This window comes from Suricata suricatta, chromosome 14 (assembly GCF_006229205.1).
Source record: "Suricata suricatta isolate VVHF042 chromosome 14, meerkat_22Aug2017_6uvM2_HiC, whole genome shotgun sequence".
Lineage (NCBI taxonomy): Eukaryota > Metazoa > Chordata > Mammalia > Carnivora > Herpestidae > Suricata > Suricata suricatta.
This window is the reverse complement of record NC_043713.1, coordinates 39,550,840-39,562,161: the sequence shown is the minus strand read 5'-3', so window position 1 is coordinate 39,562,161 and position 11,322 is coordinate 39,550,840.

The following is an 11,322-nucleotide window of genomic DNA, read 5'->3' as shown; positions in this document are numbered from 1 at the left end:
GGGGAGCCGCGGAAAACCGGGACCGGCGGGCGCGCCCGGAGACCCCCGCGGGGCTCCGCGCTCGGGCTCGATTCTGTAGGCGGCGCTGCCCGAGCACCCGAGGAAACCTGGAGGCCCCCACCCACTGTTTCCCCTCCCTTCGCCCGAAACACCGCGCCTCCTGATTGGCCGGCGCCGCACCGCGCCGTGCAACCTGCCCCCACCCCGCGCCGCGACCTGGGCCTGCGCTGCCTTCTGCGTCACCGCCGCCCCCGCCAGCGAGGGGAACACGCGCTGCTTTGGACTAAGGACGGGTCTTGAGCCTCGGGTACGCTTCCCCCTAGGGATCGATAAAGAAGGATGATGTACCTAGAGGGGAAAGGGTGTCTCAAGGAGGTGACTTCAATGGTGTAATTTCCTGCCAAAATACCACGCTCCGGGAACAAGGTTTTTTTCAATCCCGTATTAATGAAACCTTCCATCCCGCACTTCTTATAGAAACCTACTGTCGGGAGTGTTATGGATCTGTGTGTATCCCTTGTAATAGGACTTGCCCTCTCATCCGAAGGTGAGCACTGGGTAGCCCCACGGTAGCTATACCCATTCAGGCGGGGCGGAAAAGACTTCTGTGCAGCCAATTGGCCTTTGAGTGCTGCAGCACCAGCCAGCTAAAGCAGGCAAATTGTTTTAATCCCCCCCCCCCCCAAGCCGTGGTCTCCCCTTTGTTCCAAAGCTGCTGCTTCCTCCTCGCTAAGTGAAGAAGTCCAGATCCTTAACTATATCACATTTTTCCAACGTGTGTGTGAAGGTGTTTCTATTTCAACAAATGATGTAGGAAGTGGCTGGATGCACTCTACCGCCATGATTTGCTCACTCTTTCCACATGCGGTGGTACTGACGTGAACCATCATTTGATTGCCAGCAAATTTGGTACCATCTTAACAAGATTCCCAGGCCTTGGATCGTCTCTTAAGTAGTAATGTGCTGAGTTTATAGTTCTCTAAGGCCTTTTATTATCTGTGAAATTCATGGCAAGCTACTACCCTCTGCAAGCCTCTTTTCTGTGCCCTCAATGATGAGGGTGATACCAGCTTTCAAGGCTGTGGGGTTAAGCCGGGTAACTGTGTAAAATGCCAGGCACAATGTCTAACACAGAAATTCACATTCCAGTCCCATGGAATCGCCAACTTCAGATTCATTTTTCAATATTTTGTTTTTGGGGATACCTACAAGTTCTCTACTTCTCCGGTTGATTGGATATTTAATGTGAAATGAAATGACACTATTCTGTAACATTTTTAGACGCTTATGGGAAATGTGAAATACAAACTGAGCCACATTAAATACAATATAAAACTCACTTTAAAAAAAATGCCTTTGCTAACAAAAGAAATCCATGAACGGTGAGGAAGAGAAGTTGTAGTTTCTCTCTCAGACCCTGCTGACTTTTCTTCTATTTGTGCCAGTCCAGCTGCTGGCTTAGCAATGGCCGCATCTCAGGTGAGGCTGGCTTTTTATTAGGAAACTTTATTATAAAATGAAGAGGGAGGTATTAATATCTTAGAAATTGATTACAAATCTTATTTTAAGAAATCTGACATCGGGGCACCTGGGTGGCTCAGTCGGTTAAGCATCTAACTTCAGCTCAGGTCATGATCTCACAGTTCGTTGGTTCAAACCCCGCATCGGGCTCTGTGCTGACAGCTCAGAGCCTGGAGCCTGCTTCAGATTCTGTATCTCCCTCTCTCTCTGACCCTCCCCTGCTTGGGCTCTCTTTCTCTGTCTCTCAAAAATAAATAAAAACCATTAAAAATTTTTTTTAAAAATCTGACATCTATGTCTAGATATGCCTGGCTGGCATCCATTACTCCACTGGTATCTCTTTCAAGTTCACCACTTGTGAACTTGAAAACTGTTAAAACTGATTGGTTGCTACGAGAGTAAATCTTAAAAGGCTCACATCACAAGAAAAAAAAAATTGTATCTGTGCACGTTGACAGATGGTAACCAGACTTATTGGGGCGATCGTTCTGTAGAGTGTACGTATATTGAATCCTTCTGTATACCTGAAAGTAATAAAAGATCGTGTGTCAACTGTACCTCAATAAGAAAAAAATCAATTATAAGAAAAATATTTCAAATAAAAAGACTAGTTTGTTCTAAAAAGAAAAAGCCTGGTTGGTTCCCTCTGGAGTAAGGCAGTGTACCAGAAAACCTGCTTAGTGGTGTGCCTGTTAGCTCTTTTATCACAGGTCACAAAAGCGTCTGCAATCTAGCCTAGGGAGCCGGGAGCCTGGGGTAGAATCCCAAGTGACCTCAGAGTTTCCTTAAGCTCCCTGTGCCTCCATTTCCTCATCCGCTAAAGAGAATCATACTACCCTTTAGGGTTGTTGTAAGGATTAAATTATATGCGCTAATGCCTTTAAAGAGCTTGGGGCAGCCTAGTACCTACTAGGCACAATTAAAATGTTGTTGGATTTGTTTTGTTTATTAATCTCTTTTAGATCACACTCTGCCAACAGTAAGGGTGATGCCGGTCTCTTTTCTGTTTAAACATCTAATTGCCTACTGTGTCACCCCTAAAGTTTTCAGTAGTCTGAAGGGTGCCTCAGGGTCTCAGCTCATTTGTAAAGCAAAAATCGATGGAATACTTAGAGCTCAAGAAATGCTCACCAAACCTTTTCAAGCCAGGATTATCAACTGATACTTCCTCGGGAGCTAGGTAAAGCCCACAGCAGAGGAATGACCTTGCAGAAAGTTTAATTTTATACCATCAGTGTTTAATTTTATGACATCAGTAAGACTTTAAACTTATAATAAGATAAAGCGTAACAATAGTAAGACAGGTAAATTTTATTTAACTGCTTGGTTCTACACGTATTACCACCAAGTATTCCTTTTATTACTTTCTGCTTATGAGAGCCCCATGCTCTTAAATATCTTCGTGTCAAGCTGAATAAGTTAAAACTAATGGTTTTCTATGTATATTAATCGGAAATGTATTACTGAGATTATGCTTATAACAGAATAGAAAAATGTACTTGTTTGATGAGGTGGATGACATTTTACTTGGTCTGTGCTGAGTAAGGATAAACAATATCTATTTAAGGGTTTGAGATTTGCTCACAACCTTGGTAGCATAGAAATCTATAAGTTTTGTTGTTGTTGTTGTTTTCCTGTAAGCTGGTCAGGGCGGGAGGGGTGAGGAATGAAAGAAAGCACGTAGAATCTCACTTTTATGGTTGGTTAGGGTTCAGGCCTCCATATTACAATCACTGATTAAATATGGTAACTTTATGTATTTAAACACATGGTCTTAGCATCTCATATTCAGTTAAGGAAAACTGTTGGGTTGATGAGTTCTGTTTAGACACTTGAATTTTTTTACTTACATGACTGGACTGTAGATTGTGTAAGAAGAGTTAGACATTGGTGTGATTTGTGAAATGGAATATATATTCCAAGATATTGTTGTGGCACAGATACTTCTCTTAAATAAAGCCCATTTCCCCCACTGATGTTTATTGTGAATAGAATTCTGCTGAGAAAAATCAGATTTTCCTACATCTGATTCAGGTTGTATTAAAGAAATTTTAAAATAAATGTTTTACATTGGAAAGCAAACATAATCACTTTAAAGGCACATTTTAATAATCTTATGTCTATGAATAGTACAAGCTTTAGGGTGATACCATATTGGGGTTAACATTTAAAAAGAAAACCACTGCAGTAATAACAATCTCTACTTCAGCACTTGACCCAATTTCCTACTCCTTTCAAATTGCCTTAACCCTTTTGTCCTGGATCCAAAACCATTATTTCCCACCATAAGAATGACCTAGAGCATTCGCAAGTATTCAAATCATTTTCACAACATCCCTTTGGGGTATGTTTGGCAAGTAGTAGTATGTCACTGAAGCTCAGTCAAGTACAATAACTGGCCTGAGGTCACATGGTAATAAGGTAGCAGAGCTGGGCAAAGAGCCAAGATATTATCAGCCTCATTCAGTGCTCTTTCCAGCAGCCACACCTGCTCCAGTTTTCACAGCGATTACGTTGTCCATCGGGGCGAATGTTTTATTTAGTGTATTTTTAGAATGTTTCTAAAAATCTTTCAAACTATCTTTACTAATTTTGTCTCAGACATCTGTGTCACAAAGAATATAAATTGTACTATGCGATGCATAAAGTTAAGGCCCATCTGTCTAATTTAATCAATTGATTGGTCAGAACGAAAACTTAATAAGTTATGTTTGCTTTATCCATATTTTTGTCAGCATACGGTTGGTTCATTCAACAGATTTCTAGTTTTGCCTTAAAGAGAATCTGAGCTGCCAGCCAATGGCCTTGACTAGCCCCTAGGCTGCCTAGAAAAAGAAACTTCCCCATGGCAGTTGGAATAAGAATGTGTTCAGGCAGTTGGAATAAGAACCTGAGGTTGGAGATGGAGGAACAGACAATGAAAAGCAAAGATAGGAGACTGAAAGAGCAGCCGGGTCACATAAAAGGTAGTGCCTTGTGCCTTCCCTGGGAAAGGACGCTAGTTAAGCACCCACCAGGGTGAAATGTAGGAGGCCTCCTCTTCCTGTTTGAGGCTTCCATCACCCAGGTCGCCCGCAGTCCCCAGAAGGCTGAGGGAAATCAAAGCATTGGCACCCATATAAACAGATGCACAGGACAAATGGGCACTGTACATACCAGATGGGCAAACCAGCCCTAGAGAGAGGGTCCGTAAACCTGGCTATTAAACAGACAAGGCAATGACCACATTCCCAGAGCTGCCATGAATTCTAAACAGCAGTTAGTCCTGGGTAACTTTGAGAGATATGTTTCTTATTGATACATTATAGCCACGTTAAAAAGAAGGGGGGAAAAACAGTCCTATTACTTGACACAGTTCATCGAGTTTTTTAAGAAATAATTTCCTGAACATGATTTTATTTTGATGACATGCAGTAGTACCCCAGAACCTTGTACAAAAACAAGGCAATAAATAATTATTGAATGAATCAATCAACATACTCTTAACCTTTCACATGATTACATATATTTCATTGAGTAGTGTAACAAGGAGTACAAGTTAGTACACCTTAACTTACCCGGAGCATTTTATCAAAAGAGCCATCTTCATAGGTAAATGAATCATAAAGGTAGAAAATAAAATGCACTGATAGAAGGTAGGATACTATTAAAATGTTCTGTCATATCAACAGTCCTATACCTGTGGCAGCCAAAAGCAATCAAATATATGGAATCTAAAATACAGAATAAAATTTTAATGTAGGACATTCGTAGGCAATTTTTCTATCCATTTTTTTATCCTATGTGACATTAGGCTCGCAGGATTTTCTCCATTTATTCTTTTAGTAACTAAATCATCTATTCTTTTAGTGACTAAGATACTTTTAGAGTTTAAATGGATAAATGTTGAAGTGAGAAAGAGGATTCAAATAAATTTGATAAAGGATTTCAGTGCTTCTGTGTCTGAGAAGAGAATTTTGGAATACTGAGGTCCTGACTTAAAATTCACAAGTTCATAGTCACAGAGAGGATTTAAGTTATCATAACAAGGGATATAAAAACCTAAGTTTAGATATATCAGAGCTAACCAAAATAAAGAAGCCAATCTTGGGGTGCCTGGGTGACTCAACCTGTTGAGAGTCTGACTTCGGTTAGGCTTAGGTCATGATCTCATGGTTTGTGAGTTCGAGCCTCACCTGGACTCCGCACTGACAGTGTAGAGCCTGCTTGGAATTCTCTCTCTCTCCCTCTCTCTTTCTTTCTCTGCCCCTTCCCTGCCTTGTACTTGCACTCTCTCACACACTCTCTCTCTCTCAAAATAAATAAACAAACAAGAAAAAAAGAAAGAAAGAAAGAAAGCAGTCTTTTCAGGTTAAAAAGCATATATAATACCAATTCACCTTGCCCAATAGGAATGCCTCAGAAAGGCAGGAACCTAGGCAAATTATTAACATTATGCAACATATTAGGCCAAAGAAATGAAATTTAGTATCTTTTTTAAAGTAGGTGATTATATAAATATACTACAATTTAATTACCTATCCTATTATTTGTGAATGAACATTGCTTTTCAATTGGATCCAATTGCAAATAAAACTAGTATAATGCACACATTATAAACTATTATAAAGCACACAAATTTATGCATTTCTGTTGGCTGTATGCCTACTAGTCAGAATTCTCAGCTTCATGATACGGGTGTGCTCAGATTTCAGAAATAATGGCAACCAATTCCCGCAAAATGGTTCTATCAATTTACACTCCCACTAGAAGTGTTTGAGAGTTCAAGTTCCTTACGTTCTCACCAACACTCGTTATAATCAACTCCATTAATACTAACATTCTGGATAGAATGTGTGGTGCCTCATTTTGGTTTTAATTTGCACTTTTCTAAGGACTTCCAAAAAGATTGAGCAACTTGTCATAAATTTATTGGCATGCAATATCTTGTATAGAGGTTACAAAAGCATTTGACACAATTAATCAATTTCTGATGTTAAAACTCTTCATAAAATAGGATAAGCAGAAATGTCCTTATTTTTAAAAGACCAAGAGGCCTCAATATGATTAATATAGAATCATCCTCATTCAAATCATGAGAAAGACATGGACTGGCAAGATTTAAGCAATGCACTTGGATGAGAATATGAAGAGGAAAAAATAGTGGAAAGAAAGTGAGAAAAAGTATTGTTATTTATAGGTTTGTGACTACCAAAAAGTATTAGTTGGAAAATGTTTGTTCTAATAGGGTAGATTGGTAAAGAGCCAATGAAAGCAATATATGCGTACTTACCCAGTTCAGTGTGAAAGTAAATTCCCAGGAATCAGAGCTCTAACTGAACTTAGTTATAGGAGGTTCTATAGTTCCTATGGAAAAGTATTTTACATATTGTACTGAAGCAATTTTTCAATCCTCACAGCTTTTAGCAATATTTAAGATGTCCTTCAAAATGTCAAAAAAGAGTTCCACCAATCCTCTAATTTTCTTTATTCTCTGCTTCCTCCAGCATTCCCCTAAAAGTACCAGGAAACTCTGTCTTCTTACCTAGCTTCTGGTCCTCCTTTTTCCTTTGTAGTAGGTAAAGCACTGTAGCACCATAACTTTGGAAGTCAATTTATGTCAGAATTATTTACCAGAGCTCAAAATGCAGAAGAGGCTAAAGCAGAGAAAACAACAAACACTTATCTCAGGATGGCTGGGACATGGCTCACTGGTTCTGTTTGGTAGCAGGTAGTCTGCTAGAACCTCATGGGTTGAGCACATAATAGCACTCGGAGCATGAGGAGGTGAACAGGGTAATATGATATATTATTAAATATGTAAATGTATTGTTATTCATATAGCATACTCTTATCTTTGAAAATATCATAAGGACAAATAGCATGTGTTTCTAGGAATATGTAATGTACCTAATTATATTACAAAATGGATAAAATTTGATCAGCTTATCCCATACAAATACAACCTGTGAGGGAACCACAGCCCAACTAGCTGGGACATTATCAGAGCCTAACTGACCGAGGGAGAAGGGACTACCCAATTCCAGTCCCCTGTAGCATTTTATGTGGGCTAAGAGAAATACCCAACTTCAGCCTAAGACACCAGTTGATGTATCAAGTTCCCAACTTGATCTATAGATTCAGTGCAATCCCAATCAAAATCCCAGCAGGTTATTTTATGGATATCTACACACTGATTCTAAATGATATATGAAGAGGTAAAAGATCCCAAATAGCCAACACAATATTAGAGGAGAAGAAGAAAGATGGAAAAACCCACCCTACCAAACTTCAAGATTTACTGTAAGTCATCAAGACAGTTTGATATTGGCAAAAGAATATAGTAGATTGTTGGGACAGAATATTGAGCTCGGAATCAGACTCACATCAACATGGTCAACTGATACTTGACAAAGGAGCAAAGACAATAAAATGCAGCAAAGATAGTCTTTCATAAATGGTGCTGGAACAAGACACCCACATGCAAAAAAAACAAAACAAGCAATGAATCTAGATGCAGACCTTATACTTCTCACAAAAATTAACTCAAAATGGATCAGAGACCTAAATGTGAAATGCAAAACTATAAAACTCCTACAAAATAACATAGGAGAAAACTTAGATACCCTTGGGTAGGGTGATGATTTTTTAGATAGAACACTAAAGTCATGACCCCTAAAAGGAATAATGGATAAACTGTTCTTCATTAAAATTTAAAAACTTCTGCAGTGCAAAAGACAATGTCAAGAGAATGAGAGGACAAGCTACAGGTTGGGAGAAAAAATTTGCAAAAGATACATCTCATAAAGAACTGTTATCCAAAATATACGAAGAACTGAAGCTCAATAATAGGAAAACAGATGACCCAATTTAAAAATGTGCCAAAGACCTTAACAGACACCTCTCCAAAGAAGATACACAAGTAACAAATAAGTATCTGCAAAGATGCTCCACACTATATGGCATTGGGGTAATGAAAATTAAAATAAGACACCACTACACACCTCTCAGAATGGCCAAAATCCAGAACACTGGCAACACCAAAGGCTGACGAGAATGTGGAGGAATAGGAAATTCCATCCATTGCTGGTGGGAATGCAAAATGGCACTGTCATTTTGGAAGAGAGCTTGGCGGTTTCTTATAAAACTAAGAATACTCCTATCTTAAAATTTATGATATTTATTTATTTATCCAAGGAAATTGAAACCTTAGCTCTACACAATGCCAACACACAAATGTTTACAGCAGCTTTATTCATAATTGCCAAAACTTGGAAGCAACCAAGATATCCTTCAGTAGATAAAAGGATAAACTACAGTATATCCAAACAATGGAATAATATTCCGAACTGAAAAAGAAATGAGCAACTAGGGGCACCTGAATGACTTAGTTAAGCAGCCAACATCGCCTCAGGTCATGATCTTGCTGTTCATGGGTTCAAGCCCTCCGTTGGGCTCTGTGCTTACAACTCAGAGCCTGGAACCTGGTTCAGATTCTGTAACTCCCATTCTCTCTGCCTCTCCCCCATTCACACACACACACGCGCTCTCTCTCTTTCTCCCTCTCTTAAAAATAAATAAGCATTTAAAATTTTTTTTAAAAAATCAGCAGTCAAACCATGAAAAGACCTAGAGAAACCTTAATGCATTACTAAGTGAGTATTACTAAGTGAAAGAAGCCACGCTGAAAAGGCTACAGACTGTATGATTCCAATTGTATGACATTCTGGAAAAGGCTAAACTATGAAGACAATAAAAAGACCAGTAGTTGCCAGGGGTTGCACTGGGGGGAGAAATGAATAAGCAGAGCACAGAGGCGTTTTAGGGCAATGAAAATACTCTATATGAGGTTGTAATGATGGGTACGTATCATTATACCTTTGTCCAAAGAACACCAAGAGCAAAACCTAGTGCAAAAGCTGTGAGTTTGGGGTGATAATGATGTGTCAGGTGGAGGTCCATCAGTTGTAACAAATGCACCATTCTGGTGGGGAATGTTGTCATGGGGGAGGCTGTGCAGGTGGGAGTAGGGGATATTTGGGGAAATCTCTGTACCTTCCCCTCAGTTTTTCTGTGAACCTGAAACTGTTCTAAAAAAATCAACAATAAAGCAAAGCTTTTAAAATAAGGGCCAATTTGAAAATCAATGCAACCCCTATTGAAAATCAAATGTTTAGATTTGCTTCCAGAAAAATGGAGACCCAAAAGAAGGCTTGAGAAATGGAAAAGATGGTGGTGCCTGGGTGGCTCAGTTGGTTAAGCGGCCAACTTCAGCTCAGGTCATGTTCTCAAAGATGTGGGTTTGAGCCCCATGTTGCAGCACAGAGCCCGCTTGAGATTCTGTCTCTCTCTTCTCACTTGTTTCTCCCCTACTCATGCTTTCTCTCTAAATAAATAAGTAAATAAATAGAAATGGAAAGGATGGACGAATTCAGTATTATAATTAGCAATGAATCTAAAGATGACCATGAATGCTGTAGAATGACCAAGTTAGTTACAATCACTTATCCCAAAAATAGATGGTTTGAGACAGGACACACAGCAGTAAATGCTTCTAAAGCAAAGGACAACTCCCTGTCTATATGTATAACCAATCATGTTTCCAACATTCTTCATCTGACAAGACATGAAAAATATGGTTATTGTCAAGGTGAGAAAAAAGATTAATCTATCCTTAAATAAATGAAGTCTTTCTTCAGGAAGAGATAAGGTAAACAGGAAGTATTTCCCAACTAGTCAGCTGAAGCGTCTGAGGTGGAGAAGGTCAGCTCTCATAAACAAGATGGAAATGCCTGCACTCAGCGTGATACCCCTTTGCTTACCCAGAACACAGATGTGTACAGACAATCCTGGACACCTTTGAACACACCAGCCTCCCCGGGACTACGTGTACGAGATAGGGAATGATTGTTCTGTGTTTCTCCAGGCTCCACAGGGGCTTGAGACGGCCAGTGTGCTATGGAGAGGCTATGAAGTGACTTCAGGTAGAGCCCTTGGCTATAGGATCTTCACCCCTGGTCAAAGGAAAAGCATTTCTAGAGCTTTTGTTCACATAATTTGCAGCAACTGGCAATTATTACTGAGTTATAGTTGGTTTTGCTTCTGGTCCTACTATAAATTTTCTTCGAATAACTTCAATTTTTAAAAGTCCTTATTTTTGCTGTATGATAAAGATAGCTTAAAATCCCACTTTCCCAAAACAATATGCATTTACTGTGAGACTGATATTACAAAACAACAAATAAGTTTTACTCCACGTTTGACATGCCAGTCATCCCCAGCCCCATATGTCTTTAAACTGTTAACCATAGAACAATCTTACCAATATGAATTGCATTGTGATTCATAAAGACATTTAATGTTAAACATTCCTGATTGAGTTCTGGGTCTGCTTGTAAAATAACATTAAAATCTCTTGGGAGCCTTTATCGTGTATTGCCATTCTGAAGAATCATGCTATGCAGGGGACAGGGAATATTGGCCCGATGAAATAGAAGTCTCATTACAATAAGGTGGCAAGGACTTTCTTTTCTACTTTTAAGAAAAACCTTTCTGGTAAACCCTTCTCCACTCCCACAGAGAAAGGGCCTAAAACAATAGAAGTAGACATGTAGCAGGAGGTAACTTGTTATAAAAAGCTAGACTGACAAAAGGTGATTTCCTGTTTAAACCAATGAAATAAAAGTAGCTCTTCTAAGCATCAGAATTGGCAAGGAAGAAGTCAAACTTTCCCTTTTTGCAGATGACATGATACTCTACATGGAAAACCCAATCGACTCCACCAGAAACCTTCTAGAACTGATAAATGAATTCAGTAAAGTC